Here is an 18884-nt window from a genome sequence, read left to right on the forward strand (position 1 = left end):
ACCTTGGGGGCTAGAATTTCTACGTAAGAATTTGGGAACACAAACGTTCAGCAGAGAGATAACAACACCAGACTAACACTAGCCCCAGGGGGTGCACCGACCCTGGCCCCATCCCTGCATCCTTCTCACATCTTTGTAAATCGCCCCTTATCAAACTCTCCTCCAATAACCCGACCTGAGTGTCCCATCTGTGTCTCGCCAGGCCCCCCGATGCATCAGGTTGTACAAACACCTCCTCTCTCATTTTCTTCATCTTTAAATTTCCATTTCATCCAAGTTTCAGGAAACACATGCTATTGAAGCAATTCCTAGGAGCACAGCCACACCTATACCCACTCTGAATTTGCAAGGTGGCTGTCCCACCACGGCTCTCATCCTTGCCACCCCCAGGCCAGCATCTCTGGCCCACTCCTCCCTTTCTGCTCTTTCCTGGCTCTCCCAACATTCCTCTCCTTCGAGACCTTTTTGCTCTGCCTCTGGAACTTTGTTCCGTTGAAAACATGCAGCGCAACATCACCATACCCCACAGAATGCTCCTGGCTTCGGTGAAACCTGGCTCCCCGTCAAGGACATCGTTGTACTTGGAACCCTCTCCAGGGCACGGCCTCAGCCCCCAGAGCCCATGGGCTGACTCCTGGGTCTCCACTGTAACTTCCCTTCCAATGAGTTTCCACCGCCATACAGAGCTCTTCACAGGTGACTCCGGCCCCAAACCCAGACACCCACAACCAAAGCCTAGAGGCCCTCACTCCTCAAGCCAATCCCCAATCTCCCAGAAGTCTCACTAATCCTAGACTTTACTGCCAAGCTTTGTCTTTGACAAATTCTCATTTTTCTTTTTATTTTGCAGAAAACCCAATCAAGTTGTGTTCTTGAGTGTGATGAGTCACCACGACCTCAAACATTACCGGATTCTGTGACTCAGCACAGCCAGGGAGCTCCAAGACAGTCGTCATTAGGCATCAAAAGGATCAGCTAAGGCACTATTTAACCATAAAATCAAAAGAAAATACTTCATCAGCGAACTCCATACAATATCAAAGGCTTGCTTATAACAGGAAATGAGACACACATTAGAGTTTGAGAAAGAGATTGACCATTTCAGCTAAGAGCATTTTACCAATTCTTGACAGTCATTATGAATTTCATGGGAAGTAAATGCCTTTCCTTCTATTAGAAATGGTGCTGCATTTAAGAACATCTAAAAATAAGATAAAAGAACAATGGTTTCTGGTTTCATTACTGGGACTCAAGCCTGCTATGATTTATTGGAACATTATTGATAAAACAATGCTTTGCCTTAGGAAAGCAATTTTTCTCTTCTTGCACAGAAGGGTGACACCTAGGAAGATAAGGTTGTACTGTAGACAAATAAAGAAGAGAAAGGAGTCTCCAGAGCTGGCCTTGGGTCCTGGCAATTTGGAGCAGGTCAGCACGCACAAATCATGGTGGGCCTGGAGCTGTGGGTCACGTTGGACGTGTTAGGCAGCTTCTGCCTGGAGGGCTCTCGGAGATATCAGAACGAGGAATGAGTTGGTCTCCCTGCTGCACCCCCAAGAGGCATCCTTGCCTGTGCCTAGCCTGACACTGATTTAAAGTACTCAATTTCAGATACTCCTAAGGGGCTCCAAATGTCAAAGACACTTGAATAATTGGTCATTCGGGGAAGGTCTGGGCGCCTGAAAATCAAGTGCAGAGAGACCACTTGCTAATGAGAAAACCTGGAGCCTCTCAGCTCACTTTACACTCTACTGTTACTGGGTTCAGTTCAGAAGGGTCCCTTGCCTTTTATGGGTTTTGGTTTTGGATGGAGGTAAGATAGTAATATTAATAATTACCACATACTGAGCACTTACTACATGCCAAATACTGTGTTGAGGGCCTTGCATGCCTCGTCTCACAAAAGCTGTGTGAGAGAGCTGTTATCATTAAGGATCTATGGCTCAGAGGGGTTAAGTAACTCTTGCAAGAGCACACAGCTAGTACCTAAGCCCAAGTCTGTCTAACTGGAAAACTCACATTCATAACGACAGCCCATAAGCACTCAAAGGCCTTGATATGGTTTGGATTTGTGTTCCCACTCAAATCTCATGTCGAATTGTAATCCCCAGTGTTGGAGGTGAGGCCTACTGGGAGGTGATTGGATCATGGAGGCAGTTTTTCATGGTTTAACGCCATCCTCCTTGGTGTTATGATGGCAAGAGTGAGTTGTCGCAAGATCTGGTTTAAAAGTGTATAACACCTTCCCCCTCTCTTTCTTCCTCCCTCTACAGCCACGTAAGATGTGCTTGCTTTCTCTTTGCCTCCCGCCATTATTTTAAGTTTCCTCCCCAGCCATGCTTCCTGTACAGCCTGCAGAAGTATGAGCCAATTAAACCTCTTTTCTTTATAAAGTACCCAGTCTCACAGGTTGTGCTTTATAGCAATACAAGAATGGATAACACAGGTCTCCACACAATCACCACAGTGTCAAGAGTGCCCTAGAGCCATTATTTGAGATTCATTCACTCAGGAAATGTTTCTGAGGCCTATACTGTGTAATGCACTATGTCCCCAACACAATGAGTTAAGAATCAATCTTTAGGGCAAAAATCCATGTGCATGGATACCAGGAACAAAGATAGTTCACGAGAGTGTGTGGGTTAAGAAGCCCTAGATGAATGGAGAGGCAGCCAAGGACTCTGCAGCTAGGTGATCAGGGATAGGACTAGGAGGGATGGATGAGACATGCACAGTTAGGGGGTCAGGCAGCCCAGAAGGATGAGAGATGGAGCAATGGTGGAGAAACCTGGGGCACACACAGGAGCCACTGAGCCCAGTGTGGCGGGAGGGCAGCGGAGGGAGCAGAACACTCCGAGCGGACGTGGAGGAAGCAAACTCATCAGATCCCTGCCAAGCTAAGAAGTGTGAATTTCATGTTACTGGCAAGACATTTTTGGGCAAGTGAAACGACATGATCTGAGCTTGGTCTGGGGAAGTCAAACTGAAGCCTTGCTGCCTAAGTTCCACTGGAGTGAAGCCAGAGCGGGGGCAGGAGTTAAAACAAGACACAACCATCCAGGGGGGAAGTGGCAAGGGTCTAATCCACAGCCACAGCGGGGAGATGGAAAATGAGAAAACTCCTGTGCTGCCAGAAAGGCTTTGAGAGGACACGGGAATGGGAAGGGGGAGAGGCAGAGCAGGATAACCTGAGTCCATGGAGACTGGAGGAGCATCATGGAAATTTGGTTTTAAGTGTTTGAATGAAGGAGGCAACAGGCAGGGGAGCTGTAGAATAAGGAGGTAGACAAACCATTCCACCCAGACAAGGATGGGGCCTCCAGAGATGGCTAACACCATAAAGGTAAACGGAGGTCCACGGGTGGGAAAAGAGAGAGGAGCATAGGAGAATGGGAATGGGAGGACAGAGACACCTGCTCTTGGGAAACATGAGACGTTGGAAAGCAACAAGGATTGCACATAGTTACAGGGGCAAAAGGAGGGGCTGGGAAACTGGGCAGGTGCTATGGAAGGCACACGGGCCAAATGGCCTCCACGAGATGTATTTTCTGTGCCCAAGCAGATCATGGTTTCCTTGGGTGTAGGGACCATGTTTATTCTTCTAGGTACCCTGCAATGTACAACCCACAACTACTATTATTAGTTAACTATTATTAACAACCCACAACTTACATAGGGTAGTCAATAATTAAAATACAGTGTAGGACCAGGAAGGCATCCTAAGCCCACCTATTCACCTCAGTTCTCCCAGCCACCCAGCACCACAGAAGAAATGCTAACATACTACTGGAAATGAGGAAGGGTTCTCTGTTACTTTTTTGAAACATCAATGATGTCATGCAGCCAACGGTTCGCCAGAAAGAGGAATGGGGAGAGGTAAGGGGAACACTCTCCTACCTCCATGCAAAATGTGGGGTGGAAGGCCGGGCGCAGTGGCTCACGCCTGTAATCCCAGCACTTTGGGAGGCTGAGGTGGGCAGATCACGAGGTCAGGAGATCGAGAGCATCCTGGCCAACATGGTGAAACCTTGTCTCTACTAAAAATACAAAAATTAGCTGGGCGTGGTGGCATGTGCCTGTAATCCCAGCTACTGGGGAGGCTGAGGCAGGAGAATCACTTGAACCAGGGAGTTGGAGGTTGCAGTGAGCCAAAATCCCACCAGGGCACTCCAGCCTGGTGCCAGAGTGAGACTCCATCTCAAAAAAAATAAAAGAAAAAAAAAGTGGGGTGGAGCAGTCTTCAGGAAGAACACATGGGCCCATCCCCGCCTCCCCACACTTATCCTGGAAAGCCACTGCAATCATGTGGACCTGAGTAAGGAGGGATGGCAATGATGAAGTACAGTCAAGGGTAAAGAGATGGCAGTGTGGTCTCTGGTCCAGTCTCAGTGCTAACCTGAGAGTTTGGATAACACCTAAAGCCTGCTCCTTGAGGCTGCGAGAGACAGAGACGATCCTTGGAAGACAGCAGAGACATAGGGGTAAGGGAAGGGGGAGGGCATTGCTGGGGGAGGTGCCAACCTCCGCTGGCTGGGAGGGCAGGTTCCCAGCGCTGGTCTACCTTTCTCTCCTACAGCTCTGCCCTTCTTTAGAAAAAATGATCAGCTGTTCAAACACTCAAGGAGAATTGTGATCAGTCTAAACATTTCCCTTCCCTCTTGACAGTGATCGAAAGATGAGAACAGTGACCTCAACAGTTTTTGATAGAGCCCATCTCAGCCACTAATCCCAAACAAGTGTCAACAGAGAGAAAACGACTACTAAGCATATTAAAAGACTTTGCTAGTTCCAAAGGAAAGAGCAAGCCAATCAAATTTAAGCCCAGGAAAAGAGTTACTGCAAGCCCAAGAACAGATTTTTTTTAACTCTACTATAGTCTCGATATGATTTGAAAGGACTTTACATCTTTAAAATCATAGCCAGCCATCTTGAAATAAGAGCCACCTAAAATCAAAAAGAAAGACATGAAAAATAGGGCAATGGAAACTTTTCACTTCCTAGTGGCAGCAAACAATTGATTGTATATTGCAGAAAACAAACAACCTAAAAGAACAGATGGAAAAATGCTTCCAGAACTAAAAGAAAAAGAAAAGATGGGAGTGGAGAGAGAAGAACTGAGAGGTTCGTTCATGCGTGCACATTCAGGTAACACACACTTGAGCAACTGCTGTGTACCAGACTCTGTGCTCAGTGCTTTGATGCATCAGTGAACAAAAAAGACAAAGATCTCGGCCTTGAGTGTCTCACATTCTAGCTGGAGCAGACAGACCCTAAAGGGAGGCTACCAAAAGTTATTATAGAAGACTATGGGGCCAGGCGTGGTGACTCACACCTGTAATCGCAACACAGCACTTTGGGAGGCCACAGCAGGTGGATCACTTGAGGTCAGGAGCTCGAGACCAGCCTGGTCAACATGGTGAAACTCCATCTCTACTAAAAATACAAAAATTAGCCGGGCATGGTGGTGCATACCTGTAATCCCAGCTATTCAGGAAGCTGAGACACGAGAATCGAACCCGGGAGGCGGAGGTTGCAGTGAGCCAAGATCGCAATGCTGCACTGCACTCCAGCCTGGGCGACAGAGTGAAACTGTCTCAAAAAAAAAAAAAAAAAGACTGAGTGTTACAGAAATGTCAGGTAAAGGGATTGAGAGTCCCAGGAGCAAGGGATGCAGGTTGAAGTTATAAGTAGGATGGCCAGAGTGGGCCAAATTGAGAAGATGATCTCTGAGCAAAGGCTAGAATGAGTGTGGGTATATTTGGCAAGAGTATTCCAGGTAGAAGGAGCAGCAAATGCAGTGGCCAGGCTCAGGAGGGCCCAGTAGGGTCAGGGAACATCAGGGCAGCCAGGATGGTGGTGATAAGGGGAGAGTGGTGGCTGATAATGTTTGTGGGGCGTGGGAGATTCGTGTTGACCTTAGAGGGTGTTGAGAGTTTGGTTTCTAGTCTAATGAAAGACTACCCCATGAGATCGTTTTTGAGTAGAGGAGTGGTCTGATCATATTTAATTTTAAAGGATCACTCTGTCAACTGTGTTGAGAAAACAGTGGGGGAGGGAAAGGAGGAGGAGGTCAGGGATCGGAGCAGGACCAGCCTAATAATAAAGGAGAAAGATGGCAACCGCATAAACGGGGCGATAGCTAGAGAGCCATGAGAAGTAATCAGTTTCTGTATCTATTCTGAAGCCAGTCAAGTATCAGGAAGGCTCCTGATGGTTTTGATGGCGGGTGGAAGACAGAAAAAGAGAAGTGAAGGAAGTTGCCAAGTTTTCCGGCGGGAGTCTCTGGAATTCTGTAGTTGCCATCCACTGGGAAGGGGGCATGCTGGTGGAGCAGGCTTGGAGGAGTACATTGGGGAGTCAGTTTTAGACACGACTGGGTTGGAATGCCTGCTGGATGACCAAGTAGGAATGTCAAGTTGAAGTCTGGAATTCAGGAAAAAGGATGAGGCTAGAGATGTACATTTTAGAGTCTCAGCCTCTAGACAGACCTCAACAAACACTCACCTGACTTCCATCGATAATGTTTCACCCTCTGCTATGTTATATGAATATGCTTTATTTAATCACAACATGGTATACACAAACCCACAATTCATGTCATGTTGTGCTTTGGGAATTTCATTTGCAGTCTCCTTTGACCTGAACATTGCCACATACTCACAGAAACCAATTACGTGCCATGTAAAATGTTTTAAAGGCCCATGGCATCACCTTGCTGTAAGACTGGTGGCTACAATCTGCCCATTTAAAGTTGCATCTCCAGTCGATCCTCAGAGTCCTGGTACCACAAGGAAAGGTCCCCTGTCAGTATTCAGCACTGTCCTGGGAACAAATGAATTGTTCATTTTAGCAGCCACCCGACTGTCAAGACTGCACAAGAAAACTTCAGAAGACATTTATCTGTCGGCCAAGTGTGGTGGCTCACACCTGTTTTCCCAACTATTTGGGAGACTGAGGTGGGTGGATCGCTTGAGCCCAGGAGTTCAAGACCAGCCTGGGCAACATGGTGAAACCCCATCTCTACTAAAAACACAAAAACTAGCTGGGTGTGGTGTAAGGCACCTATAATCTCAGCTACTCCGGAGGCTGAGGCACGAGGATCGCTTGAACCTGGGAGGTGGAGGTTGTGGTGAGCTAAGATGGCACCACTGCACTCCAGCCTGGGCAACAGAGTGAGACTCAATCTCAAAAAAAAAAATAAAAAAGAAATGCATTTGTCAATTAATGAGTAATAATAAAAATAATAGCAAAAACATTAGTAAATGGGAAAGAAGGTGATAAAAATGGAACATTCTTATCAGGTTATACAAAAAGACGTAACTCTTGCTGGGTGGTTTTTAACCATGATTTTGTAAGTTCCTGAGCCCCTTCTGCTTGTGAATGCAGGAGGGAGACCATTGCTTCCAGGTAATGCAGTGTTCTGGATGGAAGTACACACATTCTACACAGGCTCAGGAGATAGACCAGCCTCTGAGCACCCACCATGTGCCAGAAACCGTGTGGGGTGCTTCAGACATGAACATAAAACACAGCCACTCTCCTCGCCCAGCCCCGCCTTCCACCCCTGGCTTCACTTGGACTCCTTAGCCCAAGAGATTGAGAGCAGCTTCTCCAAGGGGAGTCACACAGCTCCCATATCCCCCCTAAAAATGGAGGAGGAGATAACTACATACACCCTCCCTATCTCTCTGTCCTTTCTCTGCTCACCTCTCCCATCTAAATTCTGCAACAAACAAAGCAATAGATTTGCTCTACTGACCTTGAAACCTACTCTTCCTCAAGGGGAAAGGAAGGGAGGGTGTCCTCGAAAAGCAACACAGCCATTGTGATCCAAAGAGTGGTTCTGAACACAACTCGCTGTGCCCCCAGGACATTGGGAGACTTCTGCAGATGTCTTTGGTTATCTCAGCTGGGGGTAGTGGGCGCATCTAGTGGGTAGAGACCAGGGATGCTGCTAGACATTCTCCAGTGGACAGGACAGCCCCCACCAGCATGCCCAAAATGTCTTCGTGTTGAGGTTGAGGAACCTCGGTCCAAAGAGATTGAGCCAGCTAATATGGAGAGATCCAGACAAACCCATACTATCCCTGGGGAAGAAGTCAAACAGATGCTAATTTACAAATACTGTATTTACTAATTAACTTATTCAAACAGCGCAATACCTACATTCCTCAGGTTTGCCACCACAGTTGGCAGCATTGCTTATGCATATTTGATTTCCTTCCACCTGGGCGACAGGACATTGGAAAAGCAGAGGTTAGAATGAGGGGGGAAATGAGAGGCTGGCAAAACTTAGATTTTTTTCTAATTTAGCTGCACAACTGCACTAAGTTTTCATACAGACCTTCTGCCTCATCAGCTTCCATCTCATCTCATTTCATGCTGGATCTAGAAGTGACTCTGCTACCGGAACACACACACTGCCTGACAGTGCTATCTTGAGGGCATTTAAAAGGAAACAGATGGCCAGGCACGGTGGCTCATGCCTGTAATCCCAGTACTTTGGGAGGCCAAGATGGGCGGATGACCTGATGTCAGGAGTTCGAGACCAGCCAGGCAAACGTGGTGAAACCCCTTCTCTACTAAAAATACAAAAATTAGCCGGGTGTGGTGGTGCGCATCTGTACTCCCAGCTACTCAGCAGGTTAAGACAGGAGACCACTTGAACTTGGGAGGCAGAGGTTGCAGTGAGACGAGATTGTGCCACTGCACTCCAGCCTGGATGACAGAGCAAGACTCCATCTCAGAAAAAAAAAAAAAAAGGAAACAGATAACGAAGCCTGGCAAATGAAATGCTTTAAAGGATTAGTACAAAAACAGAGGCTTGTGTTTTACCTAGAATAATGAGTAAAGAAATTGGACATTTGAATCAGATGTCAAGCTTGATTCTTTTGAGTATTTTACTGCTTCCACAATAAATGGAAATCTAAATTAAAATAAAGTCAGGGATGATTTTTATATTAAACTGTCTTGTATGTTCAAAAAGTAGCTCTTTGTGAAGGCCCCTGCCTCCTCACACTATAAATAATGCGTAAAACGTTGAGAGAGGCTTTGATTGTAAAAATTATTTCACCTCTGTTTATCTGCCTTTACAGCAGCCAGATCATACTGTTTAGACCCTAAGGATTATACCACACCTCTGGTGGTTTGAGGATTTTTTTTTTTTTTTTTTTTTTTTTAGATTGATGGGTTGTATGAACTTAGTTTTTTCTTTTGGTTTTGCCGGCCACATGAACAGAAACAGAAAAGGAAATGATCTCCTTTGGCATGGTTGTTATGAGTGACATGTGTCCCGGAGCCTTCATTTAATGAACTCATTTTCCATGGCCTTGGCTTTGCCAAAGGGTGGGATCTCCCTCATAGAGAAGCTGTAATGAGATCCCACCAGGAGCCTCCCTTAACATCATTCAGGTGTGGATGATACTAACACAGATGCAGAGGGGAAAAGCATTTGCTGACAAGAGGCATCCCACTGAGTTCATGCAGTCAGCTACCAGGAGCTCCATACCTCTTCATTCAGGCTGTGTCTCTGAGTCACTGAGTAACTGACACCTTTCCACTTCACCTTGAACCAGGTAGGTGTGATGCAGGCAAGGAAATCAGCAAGGCACCCAGATGGGGAAAAGATTCGAGATAACCCACTCCATGGTCACAGGTGACATGGACGGAGGCTTAGAAGACCCAAATTTTCCTGATAAGAGTCCTAATTTTCAAACGCACAAGACAAATTTATAGGTTTTTTTGTTTGTTTGTTTGTTTGTTTGTTTTGAGACGGAGTCTCGCTCTGTCACCCAGGGGCTCACTGCAAACTCTGCCTCCTGGGTTCACACCATTCTTCTGCCTCAGCCTCCTGAGTAGCTGGGACTACAGGTGCCCGCCACCACGCCCAGCTAATTTTTTGTATTTTTAGTAGAGATGGGGTTTCACTGTGTTAGCCAGGATGGTCTCGATCTCCTGACCTCATGATCCGCCTGCCTTGGCCTCCCAAAGTGCTGGAATTACAGGCGTGAGCCACCGCGCCCAGCATGTTAATATTTTTTATGGCAGCTATTGTGCCTATGGTGTGCAGATCCTGTAGAAGGTGCCTCACAGGCCAGGCGTGGTGGCTCACGTCTGTCATCCCAGCACTTTGGGAGGCTAAGGCGGGTGAATCACGAGGTCAGGAGTTCAAGACCAGCCTGGCTAAGATGGCGAAACCCCGTCTCTACTAAAAATACAAAAATCAGCCAGGAGCGGTGGCACATGCCTATAATCCCAGCTACTGGGGAGGCAGAGGCAGGAGAATTGCTTGAACCCAGGCGGCCGAGGTTGCAGTGAGCTGAGATCATACCATTGCACTCCAGCCTGAGCGATAGTGAGACTCCATCTCAAAAAAAAAAAAAAAATTTTCTTCATAGATGTTCCTTCTTTCCCCACCACCCCCAACAACCCTGCAACCCTGCCAGGTTGCCGTGGTCGTTAAATTATGATTGTAAGGCTCAGAGAGGTTGTGCAACTTGCACAAAGTCAAAGTAAATAGTAAGTACGTGGTGGAGAAGGAAGGCTGCCCCACTCCAAAGCCCATTCCTTATTGTTTGAGACATTCCAAGAACAAGTGCCTGTGCAAGGTGGGGAGGAGAGAAAAGTATACCCACTGGCCCCTGTCTCCCACTGGTCAAATTCACCTGTGGGGGTGTCACCTTCCTTGCTCATCTCAGAGGCACATGTGTCGGGGTGAGTGAGGGCCATGGCTTGTGCACCTCAGCCACAATAACAAAGCACAAAGAAAGAGGTGTGTGATGCCTGGTAGGGAGGCGCTGCTGGGTTTTGCCTGCCAGTGACACTCGGGGTTGAGAGCTGCCACCACCGCAGGCCTCAGCAGCCTCGCTCCACGGCTGCAGCACCACACACACCCTTGCTAGGCCCTGGGGTGGCACATGAGCTGCATCCCACCACGTGGTAGTCCTCATGTTTCCATGCCTCCACCACAGGCCTCAGCAGCCTTGCTCCACAGCTGCAGTGCCCCACGCACCCTTGCTAGGCCCTGGGGTGGCACGTGAGCTTTGTCTGCCGTGTGGCAGTCCTGGTGTTTCCATGGTTCCATGTGGCACTCTGTGCTGTCATTACTTGTCCTCCACATATCAGAGATCGGAGATGAAGGTTCTGCCAGCTTCTAGGAGGGTCTCTCCCAGTCACCTGTCAGGAGGTTGGGGAGATTACACCAGGGTGGGCTTGCACCCCCGGGTCTGCTGTGACCTGCTCAGGCTCGGGTTTGAGCTGCATGAGGGCACATTTTTCCGTGGCAGCTGCAGGCAGCAGCCTTCTCCCCAGGCCTTGACTGTTGGTCAGCTTCCTAGGCTGCCCTATTAAATCACCCACAGCAGACATCTCTTCCGTCACAGTCCTGAAGGCTGGGAGTCCGTGGTTATGGTGTTGGCAGAGCCATGCTGTCTCCGAAGCCTCCAGGGAAGGGTCTGTCCTGGCCTCCTCCTCGCTTGTGGTGGTGGCGGAGGTCAGCCTAGGCATCTCTTGGTTGACTCCAGCTACATCACTCCCATCCCTGCCCCCATCATCATGGGGCAGGGCCTTCTTCCCCGTGTCTCCTCAGTGTCTCTGTAGCCTAATCTCCCCTTCTCCTAAGAGCAGCAGCATTGGATTTAGGGCCCACCCTAATCCAGTATGACCTCATCTTACCTTGATGATATCTGCAAGACTCTATCTCCAAAGAAGCAAAGAAAGAAAGAAGCTCACATTTACAGGGACCAGGAGTGAGGGCTTCTACATCTTTTTGAAGAATACAATTCAAGCCACAACTTTTTTTTCTTTGAGATAAAGTCTCACTCTGCCTCCCAGGCAGTATAAGCAATCTCAGCTCACCGCAACCTCCACCTCCCAGGTTCAAGTGATTATCCTGCCTCAGCCTCCAGAGTAGCTGAGACTACAGGTGCCACCACACCCGGCTAATTTGTGTATTTTTAGTAGAGACAGGGTTTCACCATGTTGGCCAGGCTGTTCTCAAACTCCTGACCTCACATGATTCACCCGCCTTGGCCTCTTGAAGTGCTGGTACTACAGGCGTGAGCCACCGTGCCCAGCCACCACAATTTTTTATCCTAGAAAGCAAGCAACACTCTGGTTGGCTGTTTCATCTCTCTCGCCCCTGAGAAAACCATCACAACCTCACTGTTATCAGCACAGATCCCCAAGGGTTAGCACTCTCTGCTTGCACTGAGGCCTTGGTGCCACCCCTGGGAGCACCTGTACTACTCTGTCTCTGCTGGTAACGTGCCCTTGGCTCCATTCCTACAAGGGAGCCAGTACTACCTGAGCCTCTCTGAGTCTACCCCAGTCATGGAGGACAGCCTCCTCCAAACTCCTCTGAGATGCCAGCAGCCCTCCTCCTGGGCACTTCCTATCTAGCTCTGAAGGGAGTGTCCTCTAGGTCCTTCTAAGCCCTCAGATCCCATGTGGCGTATCCACCCTAATATCCCGCCTCTGCAAGCCTTCTGACCCATTCCTCAACACCAGGCTTGGACACTTCACATCTTCCGTGGGGTCTGGCACCTCAGTGGAAACAGGGGATGCCAGGGGTAGGAGGCAGGCAGATAGAAGTGTGGGTATGAGTGGGGAGCTGTGAGGCCACACCTACCCACAGCATGAAGGATCAGGAGGAGTGACCACTGCAGGTGTTTCTCACCAACTGGCTCCCAACATACTGGGCCCTCTGGCCAGAAAGCAAGGCAAAGTTTTGGACCTGGAGTGGCCCCAAGGCTGAGCTGGGTCCATGTGAAGTAGGGCTTGTCTCCTCCCCACAGCCCTCTGGAAGGGGGGGCTCATGTGGATGAAGAGAGGGAGCCACAGCAAGGCTACGCACCTTGCCCAGGGTCATGTGGCCAACAGGCGGCTGGGCCAGGATTCAGACAACTCCAGAGGAAGACGCTTACTGGTTTAATGTGCTGCTGTGGTGGGGGCTTGCTTCTGCGGGATGGCTGCATGGCCTGTTAGCACCCACTAGCAGGAAAGCAGAGGCAGATGCCAATGCTTTAAGAAAACTTAAGGTTGATCTGGGCACAGAGGCTCATGTCTGTCATCCCAGCACTTTGGGAGGCCAGGGTGGGCGGATCACCTGAGGTCAGGATTTTGAGACCAGCCTGGCCAACATGATGAAACCCCGTTTCTACTAAAAACTACAAAAATTAGCTGGGTGTGTTGGCATGTGCCTGCAATCCAGCTACTCAGGAGGATGAGGCAGGAGAATCTTTTGAACCCAGGAGTCGGAGGTTGCAGTGAGCTGGGATCGAGTCCCTGCACTCCAGCCTGGGTGACAGAGTGAGACTCTGTCTCAAAAAAAAAAAAAAAAAAAAGAAAAGAAAAGAAAGAAAAGAAAAACTTAAGGTTGAAAAACACTAACAATTGGAAAAGCATGTTTCATTGATATTATGCTTCCTGAAAAGTGGCAGGACCCTCGCGGTAGTTTCCTTCTGTTGCAGAACCTCAGCCCTCCTCGGAAGCAAGACTAGCAAACCTCTTGCACGCACAGGCTCTCCCACTTATCACGGACCTGGTTAGTGGAGGTGACCTCCCAACATAGAGACACATTGGGCCTGGGAGCGCCAAGCTGAGGGCCCTTGGACAAGTGGCTTCAACATGCCAAGTTTCCATATCCTCAAACCTGAAGGGATTAAATACAATTCTGTTTGAAGAGCCTCTCCTGTGATATACCAGGTCATACCATGTGATGGCCAATTTTATGTGTTAACTTGGCTGGGCCACAGGGTGCCCTGACAGGTGGTCAGACATTATTCTGGGTCTCTCTATAACGCTGTTTTCAGATGAGACTGACATTGAAATCGGTGGACTTTGAGTAAAGCAGGTTGCCCTACCTAATGTGGGAGGGGGGGCCTCATCAAATTTGTTGAAGGCCTGAATAGAACAAAGAGACTGACTTCCCTTAAGCAAGAAGGAATTCTGCAGCAGACAGCCCTCAGCCTTGAGCTGCAGCCTCGGCTTTCTCCTGGGTCTCCAGCCTGACGGCCCTTCCTGCAGATTCTGGATTTGCCAGCTCCAAAATCATGTGAGCCAATTCCTTGAAATAAATCTCTTTCTCTCTATACAAACCCACACGTCCTATTAATTCTGTATCTTTGGAGAACCCTGACTAATACACATGATTTTAGAGAATAGAAACACAGGGCAGCCTCCAAGATTGCAGGCTCAGCTTAGCTGGGAATGTCTGTCTCATTACCAGGCTTATAAAAGACAGACACCTAAAAGCATTTGGCTTACTGTTGGACTGAAGCACCCTCCCTTACTGTTCTTTGAAAACATCATGTTGCCAGCAAATCTTTTAAAAATGATTCTAGGCTGGGCGCAGTGGCTCATACCTGTAATCCCAACAGTCTGGGAGGCTGAGGTGGGCAGATCACCTGAGGTCAGGAGTTCAAGACCAGTCTGGCCAACATGGTGAAACCCCATCTCTACTAAAAATAGAAAAATTAGCTGGGCATGGTGGTGGGTGCCTGTAATCCCAGCTACTCAGGAGGCTGAGGCAGGAAAATTGCTTGAACCTGGGAGATGGAGGTTGCAGTGAGCTGAGATCACACCACTGCACTCCAGCCTGGATGACAAAGCAAGACTCCATCTCAAATAATAATAATAATAATTCTAAATAGGCAGTAGCCAAGAGAAAAACAGGCTGCCCCTTACTAGCTCATCTTTAACACCCTGTGTAGGACTTTGGTGAACATCATACTGGACAGGTCACCATAGGAAAAGTCTGGTTTCTTCCAAAACTTAAAGATCTTGCTCTTCAAGTCTATGCTTCTGAAAGAGAGGATAGTTTAGAGATGAAAAGAACATCTCAATCATGTATGACTTCCTTCCACACCAGGATTCCGTCCACCTTCCTATTCCTAAATCATCCTGGACAATGACTTCCACCCTCAGCCACACATGCCCTCAGTTAACCCTTCTTTCCATTTCGTTCCCCCATAAATGCAAAAAAAATAAAAAATAAAGAACAGAAAACAAAACGAGACGTCTTTTAAGCTTTGTAAGAAAGCTTCTTGCTGCGATGTTCCCATTCTTGTGATCATGAACCTGCTTTCTTTATTGCCAGGATCTTGGTGCCCAGTGATGCGGGTGCGATGCAAACCTCTGACACGTGTGCCTCCACGATCAATACACCAACAACGCAGGGGGAGATCTGCCCGCTCAGCTCTGCCACATCTTTTCAGTGCATAGCAGTCCCCTGGCACAAGCGCAGCTAAAATGTCAACCCAATGAAAACACCCAACTCTGCCTTACACACTCTTGCCTTCCTCTCTACATAAAAAAATGCATGGGGCTGATATGATTAACTGAAAGGAAGACTCAGACTACCCCCAAATTGCATTGTTTTTATGTAAGTACCAAAGGCATTAATTCTAAAGAGATGGGACTAATTTGCATACCAGTAGCATGATATTTGCATCTATGTAAATTTATATAGAGATGGGTGGAATTTATGGAGTGTCTGCAACTTGAGTCAACAGTGAGATAATGGGTCGCTTTCCTTCCTCTCCCCATCAGTGAAATGCTGAAAATGCCCATTGCCTCAATTCTTCTAACTTTTATTTTATTTGTTGTTTTGGTGTTTGTTTAGCTTGAATTCATTTTATTTAGTTTAATGATGCAAAACAAATGCAAAGGGACATAAAATGAAAAGTTCAAGTTCCTGCCCCTCTGACCTGTTTCCTAGGGAATAAGCAGCTCCCCCTTCATTTTCCTGGCCTGCAGCACTTCTCTCCTAGCAATGATTCCTGGTATTTCTAAAGTTCTTCCAAGCCCTAAGCTTTAGGACAGTGGTTCTCATGCTCCAGCGTGCATCCAGCTCACCTACAGCAACCCACTTAAGTAATTTTAAATCATCTAGCAGCCACAATAAACAAAAAAGTAAAAAGAGGCAAGTGGCAGGAAAAGTTAATTTTATGTGACATATTGTAATACACAATAAAATATCTTATTAAAATTAATTTCACCTGGTTTTTGTTCTTTTTCAAGACATGGTCTTGCTTCGTTGCCCAGGCTGGAAGTGCAGTGGTGCAATCATGGCTCACTGCAACCTCTGCCTCCCAGGCTCAGGCGATTCTCCCAGCTCAGCTTCCAGAGTAGCTAAGACCACACCCAGCTGTTCCATACCACCACACCCAGCTAATTTTTGTATTCTTTTGTAGAGACAGAGACAGGGTTTCACCACGTTGCCTAGTCTGGACTCAAGTGATGCTCCCACCTTGGCCTCCCAAAGTGTTGGAATTACAGGCATGAGCCATTGCACCCAGCCTGGGAAGTTAAAATTACAAATGTGGCTCGCATTTGTGGCTCAGGCTACATTGCTACTGGACATTGAGAAGACTCAATCATTCCTTTTACGGCAGCTTTTCCCAAAATATCTTCCTGAGGAGTGTCACAGGTGGTCTCCATACAAGGCCTCCTTAGTTAAGTAATTTGAGGAGTGCCATCTTGTATTTCCTCTCTCCTTGGGAGATACACACACATTTGTACACAGGTAAGGACCCTGAGTTGTCCTGTGCTGAGAAGGCCAGCTTGACCCAGCATGTCCCAAATCACTGTATTTTTCCATCTGTCCATGGACATTCCCCAGAGCTAGAGTTCCACGGATCACAGTGTCCTTTTTTTTTTTTTTTTTTTTTTTTTTTTTTGAGACAGAGTTTCACTCTTGCCCAGGCTGGAGTGCAGTGGCACCATCTCGGCTCACTGCAACCTCCACTTCCCGGGTTCAATCGATTCTCCCACTTCAGCCTCCCGAGTAGCTGGGATTACAGGTATGTACCACCACACCGGGCTACTTTTGTATTTTTAGTAGAGACAGGGTTTCACCATGTTGGCTAGGCTGGTCTTGAATTCCTGACCTCAGGTGATCCACCCGCCTTGGCCTCCCAACGTTTTGGGGTTACAGGCGTGAGCCACCGTGCCCGGCCTACACAGTGTCCTCTGAGAAATGCTCAGCCCACATTCCATGGGAGCAAGATCCCTCAGCAGTGAAGATCTCAGTGCAGGATTGATGAGGCTCTGTGGGAAAGGCAGCAGAGGAGAAGGCGATTTCCCTGTTCCAGGTCAGTAACAGCCAAGATCAGAATTAATGTCTGCGGAAGGAGTGATGGAAGCAGGACGGACGCTCAGTCTCATCAGTCACTAAGTGATCTTAATACCTTAATCACAGCCTGTTTTTCACAGGCAAGAAAATTTCTTCGGGAGAGAGTGAGCATAGCAAACAGGGACTCTGCCAGCAGCATCACCTATGTGGTTACAGGGCTTAAAATTGTGAATATGTCCACTAATTTAGCAAAATGCTATCTGCCTTTAGAGGCCATCAGCTGCTCTTTTGCAGGGTAGGGGGCTGATATTTAAGTGGTTTGTAAAGCCCTTGTCTCTGACAAATTGTCAACCGACTGTAGGGAAGTTAACAAAAGTCTACTCTCTGCTGTCTCTTTTCAGCAGGGGCCAGGTTTGGGGAGAGGACTCCAAAATGATCAGCAAGAGGACTGCTGTTAACACTGCCCACTTCTTCTCTGACCTGGTGGACAGCAGCCACCTCCGTCACCCTGGACTGACTTCATAGGTCCTGGGAAGATTCACTCTAGAGGCCTCTCCAATGCCACAGAAGGAGTGCCATCAGCTAGCCATGGCCTTGGGGGCAGGGGCGGCGGGACTCTCTGGATGGTTCCACCAAGGCTGGGCTTTGTCTGAGGTCTCTTCCCTCAGACACACTGAGATGGTCGCAGTCATAGCATCTGCCCCACAAGGCACTGTCTCCTTTCAGGAACCCCCATCACATGAGTGGTTGCAACTGCAGCAAGACAGACATCTCTGGACACCATGGACAGAAGCCAAGGACAGGGTTTTCTGTGCCCTCCATTCCCCATCAAACATGACTTCACGCTCTCCGCAGAAGCTGCCAACCCACCCTTGACTTCTGCCTGCAGACACTGGGGGTGGCCTGAGCCCCAGGGAGTGTCTTTGAGAGTTAGAGGTTGCCACTCAGTGACTGAGAAGGGAGGACCCACCTCTGCACCCTGTAGGGACCACAGGGTTCCCTTCCAGTGAACAGGTGGGGATGTTCTGAAACTCCCCCCTCCATACCTTGGAATGAAAGTTGCAGGGCTGTAGTAAAACTCCAGTTTTAACTTGCTTTATTCCTCTTTGGGATGCAAAGATAAGGTCTTCCTAACCTGTCCATGGAGGCAACCACATGGAAAAAAGGGAGGGAGGGAAGGAGGGAGGGAGGGAGGGAGGGAAGGAGGGAGGGAGGGAAGGAGGGAGGGAAGAAAAGAAGCAAGGCATTTAAACAAATTTCCCTGCCTGGTTTCTGGGCTGCACTTCTCTTTCCTCGGTTGGGATCCACCACAGACAGCCTGAGAAAGCTCACAAGCTTGACCTTACTTACTGAAGAACAGTGTCTCCATCTATTAGGCTCATCTGTCCCAGTGAGAGGGTGCAGCTGTACACTCATGGGTCTCCTAAGGATTCCCCGAAGCATCCCCCTGAAGCTCATCAACAGGAAAAGGCTCCAAGGAGCTGAGGCAGGAGCTGCTATGGGAAGGGGGTCTGGGCCAGAAGGCCCATCTTGCAAGGGAGGAGCCGTCTGGGGGCAAAGCAGTAATGCTGGAAGATGCCCCCACTCCAGCATTTGTTCCACCAGGGCAGAACAAAGGAGTCAAAAATAAAGAGAGCTGGAAATTCACAAGCCCAGGAATGGGCCCCACCAAGGTGGGCAGGGCTCTGGGACACCAACAGGCACCCTTGCAGCAGAGCCAGGCACACCACACAAGGCAAGGCTGCTTCCTCCAGCCACACAGGGAGGCAGGAGCACTGGCAGCAGAGCTGGGGGCTGTGCAGGGGCTGAC

This window comes from Pongo pygmaeus, chromosome 11 (assembly GCF_028885625.2).
Source record: "Pongo pygmaeus isolate AG05252 chromosome 11, NHGRI_mPonPyg2-v2.0_pri, whole genome shotgun sequence".
NCBI lineage: Eukaryota > Metazoa > Chordata > Mammalia > Primates > Hominidae > Pongo > Pongo pygmaeus.